The 23,133-nt window shown below is 40.4% G+C and overlaps 1 protein-coding gene and 1 long non-coding RNA gene across 2 annotated transcripts in view; one reads left to right on the top strand and one right to left on the bottom strand.

Moving 5' to 3' along the window:
- The window catches only part of GAP43 (growth associated protein 43), a 91,941-nt gene that overhangs the window by 5,108 nt on the left and 63,700 nt on the right, over nt 1-23,133 (bottom strand). The window lies entirely within an intron of this gene.
- LOC116663664 lies at nt 7,971-13,847 on the top strand. The gene is made up of 3 exons (XR_004319929.1): nt 7,971-8,628; nt 13,281-13,286; nt 13,837-13,847. It is a non-coding gene; the product is annotated as an uncharacterized LOC116663664 (long non-coding RNA).

The following is a 23,133-nucleotide window of genomic DNA, read 5'->3' as shown; positions in this document are numbered from 1 at the left end:
CTATTCAGCAGGCTCACTGCCCGGAAAGAACCATGCATGATGGCTTTCCCAACCCCTTGTATAAAGTGTTTAGCTGTAGCTAACATACTTGTGCCCTTACTATATGTTTAGAACAGTTCTAAGCACACTTGTGTCATTTCATTAATCCTCACAGCTACCTTAATCATCCCATTTCACAGCTGGAGAGGCTGATGCACAATAAGATAAAGTAACATATCTAAGGCCACACTGTTCATGAAGGGCAGCAGTGAATTTCAACCTAGGACAGAACATCCAGGTGGTGTCTGTTTTAGATTGCTCTCTTTGCCCGCCCCTTTGCCCAGTGGGCTCAGAGCAGGGGATCCACGGGTGTGCAGGCCTAGAGACCGTGCAGTCTAAAAACTGGTCTGTGTTACCTTAAAAAGAGAACGTTCATCATGGACAGTAAAGCCATGTATTCTTCATGCTCTAGAGTTGAAGGATGCTTCAAAAGGGAAGAGAAAATGTACTCATTCATTCACTCATTTATTTATTCAGGAAAAGGTCCCGGGCCTTAATTACGTACCACACACTGTGTCATGCAATGCAATGGTGATAGAGGAATGAAAACACCAAGCAAAAATCTCTGCATTCTTGGAACTTACATGCTAGTGATTACTGTCATGTGTATTGTTTGTGGGAGAAGGGGTAGTGAGGGGAAAAGTAATAGCTAGGTCAGAACAGCTGGGTCCTAAAGAGCGTTCTTTCTCCTGGGCCATTTCTGGATTTGCAAAGTTGAGTAGTGCTAATGAATCTGGTAAATTGTGAAATATGGAGAACTCTAGTAGTTTTCACATTCTTGACCTGCAACCACAAAATCCTAAGAAAGATCAAGACCACATTAAGATAGTGATAAAGATGGAAATCATTTCGATCTCCATTTGAAAAAGTGTGGTGGTGTCTTTAAAAGAGTAAGGGGACCCGGGTGGATGACTCCACGGTGGGCCTTGAAAGATGTATGTCCAACTGGCTCTCTGATTCTTGCTGAAATCAATTCTGGAAGCAGCTCTTGCCTTTATGCATCCATTCATTTCCTCGAGAGGGTGAGAATAGCACGTCTGTGCCTTCTGTTGGTGAGCAAATACCAGGAGCATATGCAGCAGCCGCTGCGTGTGCGCTCAGCCAGGCAGCCCGGCCGCAGTGCTGCTGGAGGGATGGCGGTGTTCCCAGCTGCCATCGCCTACACTGAGCTCTAATGGCCCTGTTTACTGGCTCCCGTCCAGGCCCCTCCACAGCCCTACATTACTGAAATTAGGTTGAGTGGATTTCCGAGTAAAACATTACCTCTTGGGACTTGCCCAGCTCTCCCCAGCCTTGTCAACATTGATTAAATAGAAGCTGCGATCATCCTGGGGCCACGCCCACAATTACTCAACCAATCACCACTGGGCTAGCGTGTTTACTTCCTTTCCCTTTTTATTTTCACTTTTCTTGAATATTAAGCATCATCACCGCAAAGGCTCAAAGTAAAAGTAATTTTTAAAAAATTCTGTAGCTAAGTCACACATGTCCTTTTGTTACTTACATGGCCCTCCTCTTAAGCTGTGCACCAGATGCCAGTCTGGAGCATGGTACTGGCATTGGGTGGTCACATTTTGCTCTTTTTTTGTTTTTGCCATGTTTTACATTTTAAGTTCTTTTCAAAGCGCTGAGCCAGTATGCACCATTTTGGTGTCAGCAGAATAGGGCAAATATCCCCTATGCCCCCAACTCCTTGCTTTCTGAGCCTTTGAGAGAGAATAATCCTACTGCTTATCACATTACTCACTTAAGGATTTCAAAGAGTAACAAAAACCTAACCTTGGAGAAAATTCAGAGGCAGCGCCGCATGGTGGGGCCCCAGTGATATTTGAAACATACATATACATGTCTACTTCTCTCAAAGTTTAGGCCCAGAACCAAGCTGATTTGTATCTAGCCTTGCTACCAATTAGTCGTATGACCTCAGAGGGGTTACTTTTCCTTTGCCTCAGTTTCCTAATCTATAAAAAATATGGCTAATCATGACTGCCCCAACTTACTGCAGGTTGTTTGGAGACTAAAGGAAGATATTTAGAAGTACTTTACAATTTAAAGTGAAGAATATAGTATGCTGAGATTTTAATCTAACATGTGGGATTTGGGTAAAAAAAATACCCATCAAGTGTAACTTTCACACCCCAGGAGAAAAAAGGCAATCTCCCAAAGGAAAAAAAAATCTTTCCAAGGTAAATAATTTAGAGGGCTTCTCCCCTAGAATGTTCCTGTAAAGTCTCTGACTTTGATCAGAAAATAAGGACACAGTGATTTATTAATTAAATAGAACTAGTGTTACAAAAAATTGGGAAAGAATCTAAGATTTTTAACTTTTGGAACGAAACTTAGTGGGGTTTTTTTTTTTTTTTTTTCTGAAACAGAAATGACCTGGAGATTTTTTTATTAAATTAAAACAAAAGTCAAGGAAGGTACAAGTTGACTGGCCTTGAAAATTTCTTAAACACCCCCTATACAAAATGTTTATCAAATCATGAAAAATGAGTGTCCTGTCTTCTTCCCCTGTTAGAAATATGCAGAAAGGTCAAAAATTACACTTTAGCTGGCTTGCATAGTTGCCCTAAATTATTTTTAGAACAAGATGGGATAAATAAATAAAATTAAATGATGTTAACACTATTTTCTTACCATTATTACAATGAATAAATCAACTTTTAAAGGCTGAGTATCAAAATAAAAATTTGGGAATATTTCCACTCTAGCGTCATAGTCAGGTAGACTCACTCCCTCATCCCTCCCCCAGCTAAATTAAGCCGAGCTGGCAGCTGAATCTGTAGATCTGTGGAGGCATTGCTTCCAGTTAATATGTGGGAGGAGTGGAAGGATGAGGAGTCAGTATAAACAACGACGGCTCCTATGACACTGAGAGATTTTGAGAAGGGCCGTGTCAGGGATCGAAAAGTGATATTGTGATATCGAGTGTTGCTAACAGTGACTATCAGAAGCAGTTCAGCCTAGAAATTGTTTTCCGCTTTTCTGTAGGCTATATATCTCTCTAAAAAGTTCAAAATCCCATCTGACCAGAGATTAACTCTGCATCTCCCCTTCCATTTCACAGTATCTCAGGTGAGGAGAATCTAGCTAGGAGAGATCTCAGTTGCATCTCTCCAGCCTTTGCAAACTCAATGTCTAAGAAGTCAGGCAGATAATATTAATGTGTAAATCTGGCCATAGGTAAATCCAGTGGTGGGGTCCATGGAGAATTAGAGAGAGCAGGCACTGCCTAAAGGCATTTTAGAATTTTAACACAATCGCTGGAAAAGTGAAAGAAAGCAGAGTGTCTGGAGTAAGACTCTTAAATTATATCAGGAAGATACATTTCTGGAGTCTGACTTATGGAAGAGGTTCCCTTTAGTCAGAATAAAAGATAGTCATACTGTATTTGTCTTCAAGAAAGAAGTCCAAATCAGGAGCCCTAAGTAACAGTGTGATCTTTTCCATTTTGCTAAATTTAAATTACTCACATCTCAAATTTGTGGTTGTCAGTGGGGAAGGTGGCGGGAAGGTACAGACTGGGAGTTCGAGATCTGTAGATACTGACAAGGTATATATAGAACAGGTAAACAAGTTTATACTGTATAACACAGGGAAATATATTAAAGATCTTGTAGTAGCTCACGGTGAAAAAGAATATGAAAATGAATATATGTATATTCTTGTACGACTGAAAAATTGTGCTGTACACCAGAAATTGGCACACATTGTAAACTGACTATAACTCAATAAAAAATATAAATAAAAATAAAACAAAAATATTCACATCTCAAGATTTTTTAGTGAATGAAGTAAAAATTAAATAATGACTATTTGAGGTTTTATAAATGGCCTGCCAAAGCAAAAAGTGATACCAAAAAAGTCCAGTTCTCAATATTATCTCTCTCCTCAATTGCTGTTCAAATATTCTCAACACCTCTACATCCCTACCCATGCCTTCCAGATGTCCTATGCTCCTTGTTACAGATGCTGTTGGCAACATTCTCAGATCCCCTTTACCAGACCCATGTCCCCATCTCCCAGCTGCTGGAGGTGTTGAGCCCGCACCTGCTCCTTGGGCAGGGGATGTAAATTGAACCACCTCAACCTGAGGTGCCTGAGAGGCCATGCCCCCACTGCTCCCTATGACTCCAGACACAGTTTCTGTCTGTGATGCAACTTGTGTTTCAGTGCTCTCCATGGGACCAGGCTGAGACCACACTTTCCTGAATCCACTTCCTGAATCCACTTTGCCTGGTTTCTTCCCCTGGCCTCTCTTCTCTCTTCATTTCCTTACAGATTTTCACCAATAAAGTATTTGCACAAGAGTCTCTTCTCAGGCTCTAATTCTGGGGAATGGGACCAAAGTTAATCCTTTAACCAAAAATTAAGGACTGGAGTTGGGAGGCAGGCCAGTCAATTTCCTTAGTCAGTGTACATAGCAAGTCTTCAAGGTTTGAATCCTTTGGGTTTGCTGCTTAGTCAGCCCTCAGGACCCAGCTTAAATGTTGTTTCCACACCTCCAAACCTATCCTGGGCAGAATTAATCACTTCCTTCTCTTCATTGGTAAGTAAATTATATCCCTTGCATTATATGATAGTTTGTGGTATTTTTTCTGGTCTTCTTGACTGTGAACTAACTTCTCAAATGAGAAGTCTGATACATTTGCAAGAATCTAAACTCCACAAAGGAAGAGATTTTTAATTTTGTTTAGCGATGAATCCCAAATACCTAGAAAAGTACCTGGCAAATATATATATTTTTAATGAATCAAGGCATCCACAGTAACATCAACTCCTGGATTCATGCTTATCACAAGATTGACATTTAATATTTATAGGAGAGAAGAAAGTGATGGAAAAAGGGGACAATTTCAAATATGCTTTGTGTCATGTAGATAAAGCCTTAATTGCCTCAAGCATAAAAATTGTGGAGCTGTATTATTATCATGACCAAATATCAGATATTTGTCTGAATTTCAAAATATTGGATTATAAAAAGAAGCCCTAATATTATCCTGGTTTATTGGAATGGAAAGCATTATTCCATCATTTCCCATTTTGGGGCTAATTTTAATTTTATGTTTTCTAATTTTATAACAAACTATTCAGATATAGAAAACCTAAATGTAAAAAATAGATACCTATTATAAGCATTAACTATTTTTAGATGGCACAGAGTAGTGGTTAAGAGAGCTGTTTCTAGTCAGCCTGCTTGAATTTAAATTCTATCCCTGACACTTAACAATAACTTGGAGTAAGTTACTTAACCTCTTATTGCCTCATTTTCCTTACCTGTGATTGGTGTTAACATTGGTACCCACCTCACTGGGTTGTTATAACATTCAAATGTGTTAATTGTTTAAAGTAATTAATAATGAATGGCATGTTTCAGTAACTGCTCAATAAATATTGACTATTATTATTAAGTGACTGGAAGGGTACTAACACTGATTTAAAGTTTACCTTGTGCCAAGCATTGTGCTAAGGGCTCTCACATATTGGTATTTAATATATATCATCTCTGATTTCCTATTTTTTCATCAATAAACTGGGAATAATAATAGTATCTACCTCATAGATTTGTGGTGAGCACTAAATGAGAGGAAAAAACCAAACTAACACAGTGCCACTACCTTGCTCACCTATGTGTCTAAAAAATGAGTTATCTTCTCTCTCTCTTTCCATTAATTCATGCTTATTTATCCTTAGGCCATAGCCAAAGAGAAACTGTCTTCAAGTACTCCAAGAAAGGAAAAGTCTGTGCCTTATGAAGTTTTTGCTTGTAAAGTTAAAAAACAGAAAGAAAGAAAGAAAGAAAGAAAGAAAGAAAGAAAGAAAGAAAGAAAGAAAGAAAGAAAGAAAGAAAGAAAGAAAGAAAAAATTTTGAAAAAAGGCTTCAAAGTCAAGGGCTGACATCCAAAAATGATTGCAAGGCAAAGCTGACCATTGACCAAACTTGAGAGGCATGATTCTATAATGCAAGAATCAAGGCTGCTAAACAGTAATGTCTCAAAAGGCAAGAACTTCTCTGCTATGGACTCTACTTAAGAACAGGATGATCTTACATATTTCACAGAATGAGAACAAATCATAATAAAATTTATATGGAACCACAAAAGACCTAGAATTGCCAAAGCATTACTGAAGAAAAAGAAAGAGGCTGGAGGAATAACTCTCCCAGACTTTAGACAATACTATAGAGCTACAGTAATCAAAATAGTATGGTATTGGTACAAAAACAGACATGTGGACCAATGGAACAGAATAGAGAGCCCAGAAATGAACCCAAAAACTTTTGGTCAACTAACCTTTGACAATGGAGGCAAGAATATACAATGGAATAAAGACAGTCTCTTCAGCAAATGATGTTGGGAAACCTGGACAGCAGCATGTAAATCAATGAAGCTAGAACACTCCCTTACACCATACATGAAAATAAACTCAAAATGGGTCAAAGACTTAAACATAAGACAAGATACAATAAACCTCCTAGAAGAAAACATAGGCAAAACATCATCTCACATACATCTCAAAAATGCTCTCCTAGGGCAGTCTACCCAAGCAATAGAAATAAAAGCAAGAATAAACAAATGGGACCTAATTAAACTTACACGTTTCTGCACAGCAAAGGAAACCATAAGCAAAATAAAACAACAACATACAGAATGGGAGAAAATTTTTGCAAAAGATGAAACTGACAAAGGCTTGATCTCCAGAATATATATAAGCAGACTTAATAAGAAAAAAACAAACAACCCAATCCCAAAATGGGCAGAAGACCTAAACAAGCAATTCTCCAAGGAAGAAATACAAATGATCAATAGGCACATGAAAAAATGCTCAATATCACTAATTATCAGAGAAATGCAAATCAAAACTACAATGAGGTATCTATCACCTCACACCAGTCAGAATGGCCATCATTCAAAAGTCCACAAGTGACAAATGCTGGAGAGGCTGTGGAGAAAAGGGAACCCTCCTATACTGCTGGTGGGAATGCAGTTTGGTGCAGCCACTGTGGAAAACAGTAGGGAGATTTCTCAGAAGACTAGGCGTAGACTTACCATATGACCCAGGAATCCTGGTCCTGGGCATATATCCAGAAGGAACCCTACTTCAAAAATACACCTGCACCCCAATGTTCATAGCAGCACTATTTACAATAGCCAAGACATGGAAACAGCCTAAATGTCCATTTAAAGATGACTGGATAAAGAAGAGGTGGTATATTTATACAGTGGAATACTATTCAGCCATAAAAAACAACATAACACCATTTGCAGCAACATGGATGTCTTTGGAGAACGTCATTCTAAATGAAGTAAGCCAGAAAGAGAAAGAAAAATACCATATGAGATTCACTCATATGTGGAATCTAAAAAAAAAAAAAGAAAAGAACATAAATATAAAACAGAAACAGACTCATAGAATATAAACTTGTGGTTGCCAAGGGGGAGGGGGATGGGAAGGGACAGACTGGGAGTTCAAATTTGTAGATACTGACAGGCATATGTAGAATAGATAAACAAGATTATACTGTATAGCACAGGGAAATATATACAAGATCTTGTGGTAGCTCACAGTGAAAAAAATGCCACAATGAATATATGTATGTTCATGTATAACTGAAAAATTGTGCTCTACACTGGAAATTGACACAACATTGTATAATCACTATAACTCAATAAAAAATGTTAAAAAATAAATAAAATAAAACAAATATCTATATTTAAAGGCAAAAAAAAAAAAAGAACAGGATGATCTTCTCTATTTCATATCTAAAGAATATCAGTCAGTTGATTTCAAGGGAAACAACCTCATCCTTGGGCTTAGCTCCATTTGATTCCCTACAAGTTTTTAGGAAAAGTACATTTACTATATACTGAATGCGCCAGAACCTCCTGCTTGCAAATGTGCAGTAAATCTTGTGTCCAGTAGGCAACTTACAGAGGGGATGACAATTCTCCAAGCTAAAGACAGTATATCCAATTTTTTTAATTCCCTGATTCAGTATCAATTATTGAATTCAAAACTTGAAAGAAACCTATGAATTCTTGTCCCTTAACCTTAAGGAAAATGATCAGATACAGTGAGACTTTTCAGCTTTATTATGAGAAAGACCTTTACATTTCCAGGAAGGCTTGCATTCATGTTGACAGGGCATATTTAGGGGGAGAAAATCCCTACTGGCCCTGAGGAAGCCTGCTCTGATGGGATTATTCTTTCTGCCTATCTACAATACTCTTATTTCTGGGACTTCTCAAGCAGGGAATTCCAGCAAATTTTGAAAAATAAAGAGTTAAAGATGGAGTAGGAAGTGGCCGCTTTCTAAAAAAAAAAAAAATCAGGCAAAAAATGCCATACTTCTTTCAGAATCTTGATCAAACATAACTGAAGTTAGCATTATTCCCCCTAAAGATTATCTATAATTCCTCCTCCTGCATTTTGGAGGAAGTTAATAATTTTCCAAAAATCAAACCGCATGTATTTGATGTTAATTATTTAGGTCCATACTTAGGAGGTGAGGAAATATCTAACAGGCTAACAGCATTTGTTGGTCATTTTTCATGGAATCTGCTCTCTTAGTTATTCTTTCTTGAAGTTTTTCACACTTACTGAAACAGGCTGCTTAGATATTGTATCTGCCATTTCAAAAGATTGCATTTCCTTAGGTATTTCTGTTATACTCATTGTTTTCAACAATGGGACATCCTCGATCTTATCTAGTGATCAGTTACAAAAGTATAGTAATTTGTGTCTGTTAGACCTTGAGAAAGTTTGTGAACTATTTTCCAGGTTATATTGGTTTTCACTTAAAAATTCAACTAATGACTTGTAATGTTTTAACATACATTAAATCAACATATTAATATGTCTTATTACAAAGTTTGTATTTTCAACATTTGTGTTTGAAAGCAAGAACAGACCTAGATTTGCCCAGTCTCAAGATCTGATATTTGATTAAGTGATTTGATTCCACAATTAAAATACAGAAACCCAAACTGGAAATAATTCTAACTCTGAAAGGGTCACTCCCATAGCGACTACAGCTGCCTAAAAAATTTTCTTACTTAGGAATATCTATTGCTTGGGTAACATTTAAATTTTAAAATAAACTACTACATTTATGAGTCATATTCAGCTCATGCCTTGCCATTTCTCACCATGATATGTTTGGGTAGTACTTGAGATTAGCTAGACAGCTATTTATCTGTGTTGTTTAATTTTCCCTTATGGCTGTATTTACATAGCACAAGGAAAACTACAGACTTGGCAGTTGTCTTGCTAATTTTATCAAAGAAAAAGGATTAAACCACATAATTCAGGACAAAAATACAAAATCTGTATATATTGTCATAGAGTGAGCTTATAATTATTTGTAAAATTACAGAATAATGAAAGCTAAAGAAGATGTTAGAGATTATCTGATCTCAGTCCCCTCACTCCCTCTGAAAAAAACTGAATATAGAGAGTTCTGTGACTTGCCCAAAGTCTCACAGCTAATTAGAATTCAGTGACCCTCCCATAATACCATAATGCCACTCGCAACCTTTGGAGATGATGAATTCTACTGCTTGATTTTAACTTGCATTTCTCCCCAGTAGTCCTAAATGCACTGTGTAAATCTATTCATTCTCCCTTCCCTTTCTCCCTCCCTCCTTCTCTTCCTCACTCCCTTCCTTCCTTCCCTCTCTCCCTCCCCCTTCCCTCTCTCCCCCACCACTCTTCTTCAATGCTTCCATTCCTTTTCTACTTTGTGAAATAAAAGGTAAACTCAATATAATTTTCCTTTAAGGTCTACTAGAAGTAATTTCAAGTTCTCTGGAGGCTTGCAGAACCAGGATTGAGGATTACTGTTGTATCAAACTTCAACACATTATGCACAGAGGTATGTTCTGAGAAGTGGGTATTCTATGCAAAGAGAGGGAAAAATGAGGACCTCTAAAACGAGTGGCTTAGGCTTAATAGTTATTACTGACTATGGTAGGTTACATAAACTAAATGACTAAACAGTTACTGGATAACGAAAATCCAGAAGTAGCTTAAATGGCTACAAATGCTGTCATCCTTAGGAATCCGTAAGAGATCAGTACTATGTCCTGAGGAGAGGAAATAAAAGTGCATGTCACTCCGCCATCTACAGCCCCTCCCCTTCCCAATGAAAGCAGAGTGTTAAAAAGCCATCTGAGGTTTAACTCCATTTTGAAATTAATTCAAAAGTATTATTGCAACAAGAAAGCCACATAAAAGGTGTTTGTGTTATATGCTTGCTTGCGGGTAAACAGAAGCAATCCCTGTCTCTCACCGGGACAATTCATTTTGCACTCATTGTGTGTTTTGGCTTCCTGGGGCCTGTCCAATTATGGCACTGCCTTCGAGTGAAAAATTGCTTTAAGAATCAATAGCATTTACTGGAACACAACCAGAACTATATTGAAAAAGTAATATTCATATTTGTACTGATTTCTCTCTTTTTAGTCAAAGATCTCAAAGCTTTTTACTTACATTTAGTGGCAAAAAAAAAAAAAATGTAATATCCTCAGCTATTTTGGGACATTGGGACAATAAGAAGTTAAAAAATAAAGATTCATGGTGAGTCTGTAGCTCACCTGAGACAGAACTGTGGAATCATGTATGTTCTGTCCATCATCTCCTGCTGCCATTTGAACAATCACCCTGCAGAAGGCTTTCTCTCTTTTCTCCACCCAGTGTTTTTTCTCTAATAAAGCCATTTTCTGAGACACGCCTTATGTCTAGAATCTACCTCCTACTGTCTTCCTTCTTTCAAAATCCTATTTATTTGAAACTAATGAGACTATATACAGAAACCTGAGCATTGAAAGGGGCTCTGGAGACCCACCCGCAACAACTCGTCCAGTGGAGGAATCTCCCAGCATCCTCCTAGCAGGTGGACAGCTCTACTTCTACAGGCCCCTCCGGCTCTACTTGTAAATTATTCCTGATATTCATCTAAAATCTACCTCCCTTAAGCTTTTATGGAGTTCCTTCTTCTAGAATAACAACAGAACAAAATATATCCTCAATATGTTTTCTTTGGTACAAGACAGTTCAAAAATGCAAAGCTAACAGCAAAGCTTAACAAAGCTGTTCTTTCTCCCTTCCATCAACAAACTTCATGAAAGAATAAGCTGTAATTATGCCATCTTTCCCTCATCTCCCCTCCCTTAGTTCTCTAAGAGGTGACTTTAACCTACCATTTTTCTAACAGTGCTGTCCTCAAATTCACCCCCCCCAAAAAAAAATATATATATATATACCAAATCTTAAGGCCTTTTCTCATTTACCATTGCTCTTCATCTTTTTCTGACTACTTCTTTGGACATGTTGAGCTTTATGCTCCAGAGAACAGTGGCAGTGAAGAAATTCCCCCAACCTTTTGTTTTCTTAAGTCTCCCCACCCTTTTATGCTCCAGGAAAGGGCTTACTGTAAAGCAGCCTTCTCCATGTGATCTGCTGTCCACTCTTTCTCGTGACTCCAGAAGACTCATGCGTGACTCCCTTGTTCACCTGTCACAAGGCCAAACACAGATCTTTCCTCCTTTGCCAGAACCTACTGACAAAATCAGGCGCAGATCCTTGAATTTTCTATTCTTTGTTTCATGAATGAGTAGCTGAGATTAGAATTGTTTGTGCCTTTGAAACAAGGTAGACACAGAAATAAACAAGTCTTGTTCAACGTACTGACCAGAATTTCCCTGATTGCAAAATAACCCCAGTTGTAAATCACCCCAACTGTAACTTGTCTACTCCCCCTATAAAAGTCTAAGAGAAAGCCTCCTGCCAAGATTGTGGGAGCTGGGGTCCCTACTGCGATAGCCTGAATAAAATCATCTTCTTCATCGTTGCTGTATTTTTGTTTTTGACATCTTCTTGAAAGAGTCCCTTTTTCTTACCTTCACTGAAGACTAGGTTCTGGATTTATGTTTGCTGTTTCCTAGCTTTTCTTTTTCCATTCTGGGTCCAGTTTTTACTCCCTATTCCCTAACATGACACAATCCAAGATTCAATTCTACATTCTCTTTGCAGGCTCTGCATCAAATAACTCATTCTTTCTAATGGCTTCAACCCTGACCCCATAACCAAGTAACCACATTTATATTATCACTGTCACAATATGAATCCCTATACATCACTGTAAGCATATTACTTTCTTTAACACAGGCTTTAATGATTCCTGGCCTCATACATATCAAATTCGAATTTCGACTGCAAATATTTCTCTACATCCTTGACTCTACTCCTCCTGGCTCCAAACCTGTATCTCAATGTATACTGGACATCATGCCACCACTATCACTACAAATATAATGAGTTTGGTCTTATCATTCTTTCAGTGACCCAAGTTTAAAATCTTCTCTCTCCATGTGCACCATCTAAATCTATTCATTCTCCTTTCTCAGCAACACATATTTCTAGTTGAGGCCATGAAACAGAAAGAACAAATTTTAAAAAGTACTGATAACACTTGATGAAAAATGTGCCAAACCCAAAGGGGACAGTAGCCATCCTACCACAGCCTGGGCATGAAGCCAGTAAGCAGTAGAAGGAAGAACAGGTGGGTAAGACTAACACGATACCTGAAGTTCATGGTTAAGGGCAAGAGTCAAACAGAAGGTAAATAGCAGGACTAGCCAACAAGCAGTGGAGGCTGGTAGAACACAGTGTCTAGAAAGAGGCCAGTATCGATGGACCATGGACATGTTCTCAGCCTTAATCATGGGACCAAGAACAAGATGTCCATTTCTAGGAGAATGGATGAGAATAAGGCAGGGCTTCAGTCTCAGGTAAAGCAGAGTACACATGAGATGCATGAGACAGGGACTTAGGTAAAGCAATCCAAGCTCAAGTCTAGTTAATAGAACTGCTCCCAAGTGAGAGGCCAACTATTGGTGTTTGGGCATAAGCTGACTTGATGCTGAGTCAACTGTGTGTAGAGTTCTTTCTTTATAGCCTAGGAATGAGAATGACATTGATTCCAGAACCAGACATAGAACTCAGCCCGAAAGAAAGATGGTAAGTGACCTCATTGGTGTGGCCTAGAGAGACATACGGTGCACCCAGCTGGCCCTTCAGTGGATGGTGGAGACACTAATGTCTGAACCAGTGTAGTCATCTCTGAACACATCTTTCTGCTTCCAAAGTGGCCCTCTTGCAAGCTCCTTCTCTGTCATTGATAGTGGTAGCTCTAATAGTTATTGAAAGCCTACAGATGATAATGCAAAAAGGGAGAGGAGATGGTTGCTGCCCCAACAAATGATCTGACATCACTGAGTCTGAAACAGGGAACATGACTTTCCTTGTGACTTAAATGAAAGTGTACTAAATAAAAAAAATTTGTCATAGTCTCACTATAATTTTGCTTGGACGTGTGTTGTCTTCTGTCTGTTTGACCCACGTGTCTTTGCCATCACTGCTGACCAAGGTCACAGAATTCCCAAAGAGTAGTACAGAGGCTTTTAAACTCATCCAAGGACCTGGGCCATCTTGTCGAGATACTGAGACCAAAAACTAGAAAAGACTAGGGACAGGAAAAACAAATTGGAGTTAATTTTGTTTTCTAGGGTAGATTTTTATGGGAGCTTAGACGGAGTATTGGTGAACTCAGGGAGAACTGTGATAAATGTGGGGATGATGTACTGAAAATATTCAGAAAATGTGGGAGAAAATTAATTTTTTACTGAAGCTAATTTGAGTGTAAATTACAATGTAGAAAGAAATTTTATATGGTAAAGTCTAGCAAAAGACTACCTACCCATAGTTGAACAGAGCTGGGTTTACTAACAGCAGGAAGAGCACACACCATGGGAACCGCGAGGCACGGCAGTCGGAGGGGGTTAGAAAGGACCAATTAGCTTAGAAAGGCTTGTGCTAAGGGATGCAGAGGTGGAGTCAAGGAAGCAGAGCTTTAATCTTTACTGGATGCTGTAATGAAACAGGTGTCCTTTTATGGCTGGGCATCTCAATAAATATTATCTAGAAGGAAGACGGAGGTAAGCATCACCATTCATATAGCCAGGCTAGGGAAATATCTGGCCAACTTGTGGTTTAGACAATGTCCATACTTCGTCTGTGTTCGGATGTGACTATGGCGGTCCTGTGTCTTGAACCATCACACGAAGTCTGACACTGGTGTTCTACGAAACTGCTTCTGTTAACAGGAGAATACTAAGGCCTATCTCCAAGTGCCAGGCCAGCTCCTGGCTGCGGGAGAAACAGGGGAGAGATTAAACTTGCCTTTTCTAGACCTGAGGTGTCACTGTGAAGGCCCTTCCTTGGATATGCCTGTATCCCACTCCAGAGCTCTCCAGCTAGTAATGCGTATGAGCGGGCGACTCCCCAGAGCGTGGAAAGAGAAATTACACTGATTGCTCAGAGATGGTGAACAGATTCTACCCCAGCCCTGTGTCATCACTGAAGCCATATCCTGAAAGGCTTTTACTGGCTATTAAAGATGCTTATGGCTCCCAAAGGACTAGTGGCACTGTTTCCTAATCTAAAATATTTTAATTAAATAAAATCCTTCCTAAGGAGGAAAGAACGTGCCGCATTGGGTCTGTCACTTCAGTTGTTTTCTCACTTCACTGATATGACGGGACAGCAAGTTTGGGTTTCTCACCCTCTCTCTTCCCCTCCTTCCTTTAATGGCCTGTCAAGAGGAAATTCCATCCTGTGCTGGCATTAGTGCCTGCTGTAAATGCAGCGGAAATGGGAGGAAAGAGGAGGTGGGAGGAGAGGGTGTGTGTGACAGAAGCTAGATCCGAAGCTCAATTGCAAGGCATCTCTCAGTGTCTAGACACCAGCTGCCGGGTAACCATGGAAACCCACAACTTTGGCTGATGGGCTGAGGAGTAACGACTCTCAGGAGATCCTGGTGGGAGCTTGGCGGTGGGGGGTAGAGGAAGGAAGGTTGGGAGTAATGGCAGAGAGTGTCAGAGTAACACCGGAGTGAACGAGAGAAAACAGAACTCTCTGCGAAGGGGAGCATTAACCTCGTTACCATTTTTCTCATGCACATTCCACACGTGGTGACAAGGTACAAATCTGCCATTCCCGGCAGGTGTCGGGACACAGGTTGCTGAAGATGAATAGCTGAGCTGGAATGATTATATTCCCATCAGCCTCCTGCTGGTGCCAAGGCACTTCCTCAGTCAACCAAAGCTTTCCACAGTAAACACACGCCATCAACAACTGCCCGAGGAAGTCTCGGGAGTGGGAAATTCCAGTCCCCAAGAATGGCTGCCACCTTCGCAGGCGCCCAGCAATGCAGACTAATCACAGCTCTTCGTACCTGAAGCGTTCGCCCTTCCTGCTGCTCCCCCTTCCCCTTGTCATCGGCGAGGGTTGGGCTGCGGGTTCAAACAAAGGAGGCTGGTGGTGGGCACAGTGAGTGAGAAATGAAGAGATAGCAGTTCAGGGCCACTTCATCCACCATGCAGACTTAGCTGTTTTCATACACAGATGCCTGGCATCAGAGGTTTCCAATCCATAGATTTTAAAGCTTTTCAGTTGCTTGCCATATCCATGGTCCCTTTCCACCACACATTTCTTTTGGATGGGAATTTTTAAGTAGCACTGGCACCCCAACCCCCCACTCCCCATCACCTAATTTTGTGCCCACTCCCACCCCCTACCTACATCTGTCCACTCCACTTCCTTGACCAAGTACCACCACACCCAAATACACCCCCAGGGACCTCCAGGCCCTTTGGTAGTGCAGAGCAGCCCTTTCTCACCAAAGTTTGTCTACAACTATGCAAATTAGATTTATTGTGTGTCTCACAGTGTTTTGCCTTTACTCAGGCAATCTTACCCACCACAGCTAGAATCTAACAGAGGACCTGCTGGTTTTATTGGCATTATCTGGGTCATAAAACTGTTTTCTAATTGTGCAAAGCTAATAGATGGTATGAGAGTTAATCCTTGGACTCTGAGTGATCAAAACAACAGATACACACACATATATATTCATATATATGCACATGTATTTATTCTGTAATTTTTTATGCAGTGGTTCCTCCAAAGAAATGCTCTTGTATGAAAAAATGTTCCAATCCTGTTGAGCTACAATCAACATGCAGGCAAATTCAACATACTCAAAAAGGGCGACAAATAGGTAAATACTGAGTTAACTATAATTTGTAAATAGAACATTTTAATCCACCAGAAATTCTTTATTAGACATTAAAGCTTCTATGATCTTGATTTAATGACTTAACTTGGAAGAAAGTCAGCTCACTCCTAAGCAAAGATGTGTCTGTATCACCTATTTCCAGTCAGGGCAGAATTCCCAGGGGTTTGGAATTGCTAAAATGGTTCTCTTTTAGAAATGCATCCTCTGTATGGGGAGATGAAACCACTTTCTTCCCTATGTCTTGTGCTCCATGTAGGGAGTGACTATAAAGCAGGAAGACTAGGACACAGATCTGGTCCCCTGGTGCCCAGTTACAGTCATTGCTCAGCTGCCAATATCTTCTAATCATTAGGAGGGACGGCATTACATGTGAGAACCACAGGAGTCACCAAGGAACTGCAAAGGCGAAGGAAGATGGGGGAATGTCTGTCCGGGTGGCAGAGGGGAAGCTTTTTCAGTGGCAAGGAGGAGAAAACCAACTGAATGTGAGAGTGGCTTAGGGGCATCTTTGCCACCTAAGTGCTGAGTGGAGACTGACTCAGCTACTCTGCTTGACTAAGCAGGCATCTTCCTTCTCACACATCTATTGAGTATTCTGTACCTGTTCTAGTTGCTGGGGATATAGCCGTGCACAAAAGAACAATAAAACAAACAAACAAACAAAAAATACCCTGTTCATGTGTCACGGGACTTAAAATATTCTATAAATAAATAGGTAAAATATATAGCATGTTAGGTGGTGGTCAGGAAGGAGACGAGAGAATGAGAGAAAGTCTCGTTGAGGAGGTGATGTGTGAACAGGAGCTGAAGAAGGTTAGAGGGTGAACTATATGAGCATTGAAAGGGGAGATGTTTCTAGGCAGAGGGTCAGTAGTACAAGTGCCCTGGACGTGAGCACTTGTGGTTGGTGGAGCTGTAGCACAGACAGTATTGCTAGAAGAGAGCAAGAAAGGGAGAAGATGAACTCCAAGTGGGGACCCATGTGTGTGTTAGTCATGGAGGGCTTGGTGGCCATTTTAAGAACTTGGCTTTTATTGACATCAGATGAGTGCAAGAGAAAGTGAATTGTGCTCAGATTCTAGATACAGACACTGAACATGGAGCCAACAAGATTTGCTGACAGATTTAATACTGGAAAAGAAAGAAGTCGGTGATAATTCCAAGAGATGTGATCTGAGCCTCAGGAAAAGACAGCCTTGCCATCTCCTGAGACGAGGAAGAATCAAGAAGGAGCAGGTTTAGGGAGAAAAGACAGGAGTTTTGGTTTCAAAATGTTTAGTCTGAGGTGCCTATTAGATACACAAGTTGAGTAAGCTGCTGTCAGGAGTGGGGAAAGAGGTCTGGGCCACAGGTGGAACACGGGTTCACCAGGTGGTAGGCGGTATTGGAAGCCGTGACCTGGGAGAGATCACCAAAGGACCAGACGTAACAGAGAATAGGAAGCCCCAGACTGAGCTGTGGGGACTCCAATAATTAGAAAACAGGAGATGAAGAAGCAAGGGCAAGGGACACTGGAAGAGAATGGTCAATGTGTCAGGAGAAAAGTCAAGAATAAGTAATAGGCTGGAAGAGCAGTAACTAAAATATTTCAAAGAGTAGAAAATGATCAACTATGAAATGCTACGGTAAGTCAAAGAAGATGCGGCCACAGAACTGAGTGCTGGATTTTAGCAACGAGGAAGTCATTTGTGACTTTGGCAAAATTTGTTTCAGCAGAAAGTTGGGAGGGTAGGTGTGACTGCTGTGAATTTAAGAGAGACTAGGAAGACGCAGATTTGACACACTGAATATAGACAGCTCTGGTTAGAAATACAGACTCAGGGCTGGACAACCTGAGTTCACACTGAGAACCCACCATGTCCCAGAGGGGATGCTCTGAGCCTGTTGTATAAGCTCTCTGCACCTCAATTTCTCCATCTATAGAGTAGAGATAGTACCTACCTCACAGAGGTGTTATGAAGTATGAGACGCCTAAAAAGCTTAGATGATACGCTCAGTAAGTACGAAATAAAACAGCCCTTCTCTTAATCCTTGATAAGACAGGGTCCTTGTGAACAAGTTCTATTGTTGGTTTTGGAGACTAAAAGCATAAAAAAAATCGTTTGAGCAGCTATGATGAAAATTCGGCCAACCTGGATTTCCTGTCATAGTGCTTTATGACAGATTTGGATTGAACCACCTCAAGGGAGCATCGTATTTCATTTTCCATAGTGTAAGGTTCTGGTTTAATAAAAACACAGTCTAGGGATCCAGAGTATTTAATGAGTTTGAAGTTTTCCAAGCACTGATATCCTTTAACTCTGAAAGACCCCAAAAGATTTTTTTCTGATCACATGGCACTTCAGTGGTGGTTCACATAAAGTACTTTGAAATATATAAAATTCATAGTGTTCAGGCATTGCTCTTTCTCTGCTACAAAAAAAAAAAATCTGGCATTCTGTCAAACAGACATATTTATCAATGAACATGTTTGCATCACAATAAAAATTGACATCTGTATAATAGTCCTAAAGCATTTTATGACTATGATTACTATACTTGTAATGTCTGTATTTTATTATATCCCAAACCTTTCCCAATTGGAAATTCAATAATGACACAGATGGCAATTATTAATCAAAACATTTGATTAACCAGAATGTTCCATTCTCCAATCACATTGGAGAACACAGAATTTACTATAAACATGCTATTCCTTTCCTGTCTCGAGGCCATCCAAATTAAATAATAAGAGGAAAATAAAAGAAGTTATATGCAGGGAGCAGAAATGAGACTCCGATGTATTCACACTCACTAGCCATGTGGCCTGAGAGAAGTCCTCTAAGTTCCCTTACTTCAGTAAAAGGGACAATGAAGCTGCTCATCATTGGGTTATTATGAGGCTTAAACAAGAAACCCTACGTAGAGCATTTAGCAGAGAGCCTGGCACAAGACAAGTAAATGGTGTTTATATTGTTATCATCGTCAGTATGATTGTTGCTATTGCAGTTATTCAATGGTGAGGACTTAATAAGCCAACACCAGACCAAAGACTGAGTAATTCAAAGCTATCTAATATGCATTAGGTTGGCTTCACATGTTAATTAAAGCTTGAGTTAATATTAGAAATATAGAGTCACCATTGTCTTTGTGAGGAAGCCTCAATTAATTATAGGAGCTCAATAAACATACGGGGCGTGTGATACATTCATATGGATTTATTCCAGATGAATGGCTTCGGGGTGGGCCTGGAAATAACAATCTCCACTTCGATTTCTGGGCTGCCTACAACAGCTGTCCCTGCCACTCAAGGCTTCAGGAGACGCTCACATGGTCTCCTGAATGCCTTGCACCCCACTCAGTGACAGGGGGACAAATGGCTGCTGTCTCACCACAAAAGCCCCTTCCCATCTCCTCCACCCTCCCGCCGGCCCACCAAGCACGTGCCAGCAATGAGCTGCCTGCCTCACTGGGATCCTCAGCTCCATTAATAAGCCCTGCAAGGCTGATAATTGGGGATTTGTGGAGCCGGCAGTCTTTCAATAAGCCAGGTTGTTATGGAAACCAGAGGCAGACCTCCATGTCCATGCTATTGATCCTAAATAAAATAAAATAATAGTGTGATGGAAATAATCCATGCTCTCCTCCCCCACCCCATCATTTTATTTTAGAAGTTCACCTCCAATTTGCACACAGGAGAATTCACAACTCTTCTCTCCTTTGGTCTCCTTCTCAGCACTCCCCTACCCCTTTCTTAATTACAACTGAATGTTTTTTCACCTCTAGCAAAAAGTCAGCTGAGCAGGGTACTACAGGAACACCCGAATAGACGCTCAGAATCTAATTTAACACCACGGCATTCATTCTGATTAGCTGAGCCAAGAATTCAGTGATGAATATCAATGTGCTTTTCCTGTCATTAAAATAAATAAATAAATAATAATTGAACAGGATTAAAAAATGGCCTCAGAGTCTCACTGGCCTCTCAGGAGGTATTGTTTGGTAGCACGATGGCGACCACCCACCATGAGTCATGGCACTGTGTTCAGTGAAAGGAGTGTCCAGCTCTCAAACTGTCAAAGGGGAGTGTTTCCTTGGACTACTTTTAAAAATTAGCTGACAATCTCCTTACAATAAAAATCTGATTACTCCTTCTGGTTAATGAATTTGGGCATGGTGCCAGACCATACCTGACTGGTATGCCCCGTAAATAGCACTAAATGAATCCAGCCTGGAGGCTGCTGTGGGCCCAGAAGCACCTATTCAGCCCCTAGGTGCAAAGACCAGGACACCATTGTTTCCTGCTGAACTTCCCATCTCCCCCCAGCAGAGGGCACCAGCGTAATTCCGTTCCCAGCCGTGGAGCCTGGGTGGAAGGCAAAGTCAGGACGCTCTCCAGGAAGAAACGGCTGTGGGCAAGGGACAGAGCGATGCAATAGGGTTGGAACAACCTACTGTGATTGGTTCTACTTTTAAGCTGTCCTGACATTTTTTTTCTTTTTCCGTCCTTTAGCAATGATTAAAAGCTCAGTCTAAGTGCTGTTCACTGAAGCCACTTTTAACGCATAAACTAAAATTGTTATTGGTCTTTGAACTGAATCAGTAAGTGTAGACTGCTTTGCGTAGACCTTGTAGAAACATCAGAGCATTCTTGGAGCAAAAATATTACAATAAAGTAAAAACTTCAGTCACCCTCGATTCTCCCTCTATTAACTGCTGCACGAAGAATGAAGTCCTCTAACCACGTTAAGGCTTTTTAATAAGCAGGCCCAGTATAACCCACCTTCCCACACTGACATGAGTGACTGGACCAGAATCTTCACCAACACTCCATAATGATGTTCATTTCTTTCCTTTGGCCCCTACCCATCATCCTGACCTCTGAATTCCTTCTTTGCAATCACAATTTGCAGCCTGCAAGCATGCACTTACTTATATTGGTCTTGACTGGTCTTGTATTTTTTTTAAGATTCCTATTTTTTTTCTCAGCCAGATTGCAACTTCCATGACAACAGGTATTCACTATTATGTGTCTGTATCCCCCACAGTGCCTAGTGCAGTATGGAAGTTATGCATATTAATAAGTAAAGACAGTCTTGGGACATCTAGGTTTATCTCCTTTTTTCTGCAGCTAACTCATTATGTGACCACGGACAGACCATGCAAACTGAATCCCAGAGCGTGTTTCCTCTTACGTTAAAATACACAACAATACAACATCTCCTGGAGAGTGTTCGAGGACAGTGGATCTTAATCTTTGTGTGTCATGGTCCCAGCTGAGTATCTGATGAAAGACAAGGTCATGGGAATATCATCCATGTTCACTCACAGTATAACATGTTGCAAATAATTTCAGAGGTTTAAAGGCCTCTTCTGAAGACCACCCAGTTCCCAGGTATAGGAGATTTTTAAGTTCCCTCGTAGGTCTAAGTTTGTAAGATTGAAATCCAAGATGTAACAATTTATAGCTGATATCTACCTAGAAAAAGTGTATTAGCTATATCCCTTAAGGGACCCCAAGATTTTCTATTGAATCCCTAGATGGCAGTTTCTCAGGGACCAATTACATGGAGCCTAAATTAATCTTAACATCACTACCTGGTGGCCTTGGCTGACTTCCAAGCTCCATCATTACTGATAATGTGAGGACCTGTAATCTTTCTGAGCTACAAGGTAAGACAAATAGAAAAGTCTCAGACTCCCAGAAGAGACTGCAAATCATTATGTGTCTCTCTTGCCGGCCATAAAACATGTCCTATTTGCCCATTCATTTTCTTTATAAAATCAGAGGTGTAGTGCCAAGGGAAAAAAAAGTTTCCCAACAGCTTCTGTTGAAAGAAACCAGAAACAATGGTGACTTTCTATTAGACACTTACTATCTTACTATGTGTTCAATAAAATATCATAGTAGGCACGTTACATGGGGTCTACTTAGTACCAGCAACTACCAAGTTCAGCAGCAAAGATACTATATGATTTCACAGATGACAAAACTGATGCTGAGCTAGTAGTATAAAGCCTTTGATTCAGACGTACGCAGTCCAGTGCCAACGTCTATGATCTTCCCCTTGCACTGCAGTCCTCCAAGGAAGGAAGCTGCCTAAATCCTCAGCTGTTGCAATTCTCTGTCAACTCTTGCAGTATCCATTAAGTAATGCACTTTTCTTTTGTAGTACTTTATGCTCTGATATATGTTACTTTAGTTCACCAAAAAAAAAGAGAAAAAAGTGGTTATTTATTTACTGGACAAAAGAATCTTTTCCACCAACTATTTTACGCATGAAAATATGACAGAAGATCCCTGCTTTTACTATCTCCAATTTGGAGAGCTGTCCAGAGGATTTCCATATGGGAAGAGGGGAGTATTTCAGGTTATCAGAAAAAATGGTAAAGCAGAATGATGTTCTCTGAAGACCTACTCTGCATCAGGTTCTTTTAATACGTTACATTATTAAATCCTCACAACAACTATTGAGGGCAATGTTATTATCTCCATCTTATGCATAAAGAGACTGGGGAGTTAAACAAATCATGAAAGGCACATGGGGAGAACCCAGGATGCTGTGACTCCAAAACTCTTTCCCTAGGATGCGTTCAAAGTAAAAAATGTTTCTGAAACCTGCCTTGGAATACAGAATGATTAGGATGAAAAGAAGCCTCCTTTTAAACTTGTGGGGCAGTGAAGCGCACCTCGCCTCTTCTTTCTGTGCCTGGGTGCCAGCAGAGGCAGGGCCCGTGGCTTTGCTGAGGCTGCACTGGCTGGGGGACTGATGCTGCAGAAGGGTTCCAGCAACAGTGAGTGGAGTGTGTAGTGGGGGGTGTCTTCTCCTTGGGGAGCCGGGCTCCATCTGCCACTTAGATCTGCTCGGAGACAGAAAATCCACTTGCCAGGGAGTCCTTTAGGGCCTGCTATTTGTGAAGTCAAGAATAGAGTGCTGGACACCTGAAAACCTTACCCTCTTACCAGAGAAGAA

This window comes from Camelus ferus, chromosome 1 (assembly GCF_009834535.1).
Source record: "Camelus ferus isolate YT-003-E chromosome 1, BCGSAC_Cfer_1.0, whole genome shotgun sequence".
NCBI classification, from domain to species: Eukaryota; Metazoa; Chordata; class Mammalia; order Artiodactyla; family Camelidae; genus Camelus; species Camelus ferus.
This window is presented reverse-complemented; position numbering and strand designations above follow the sequence as displayed.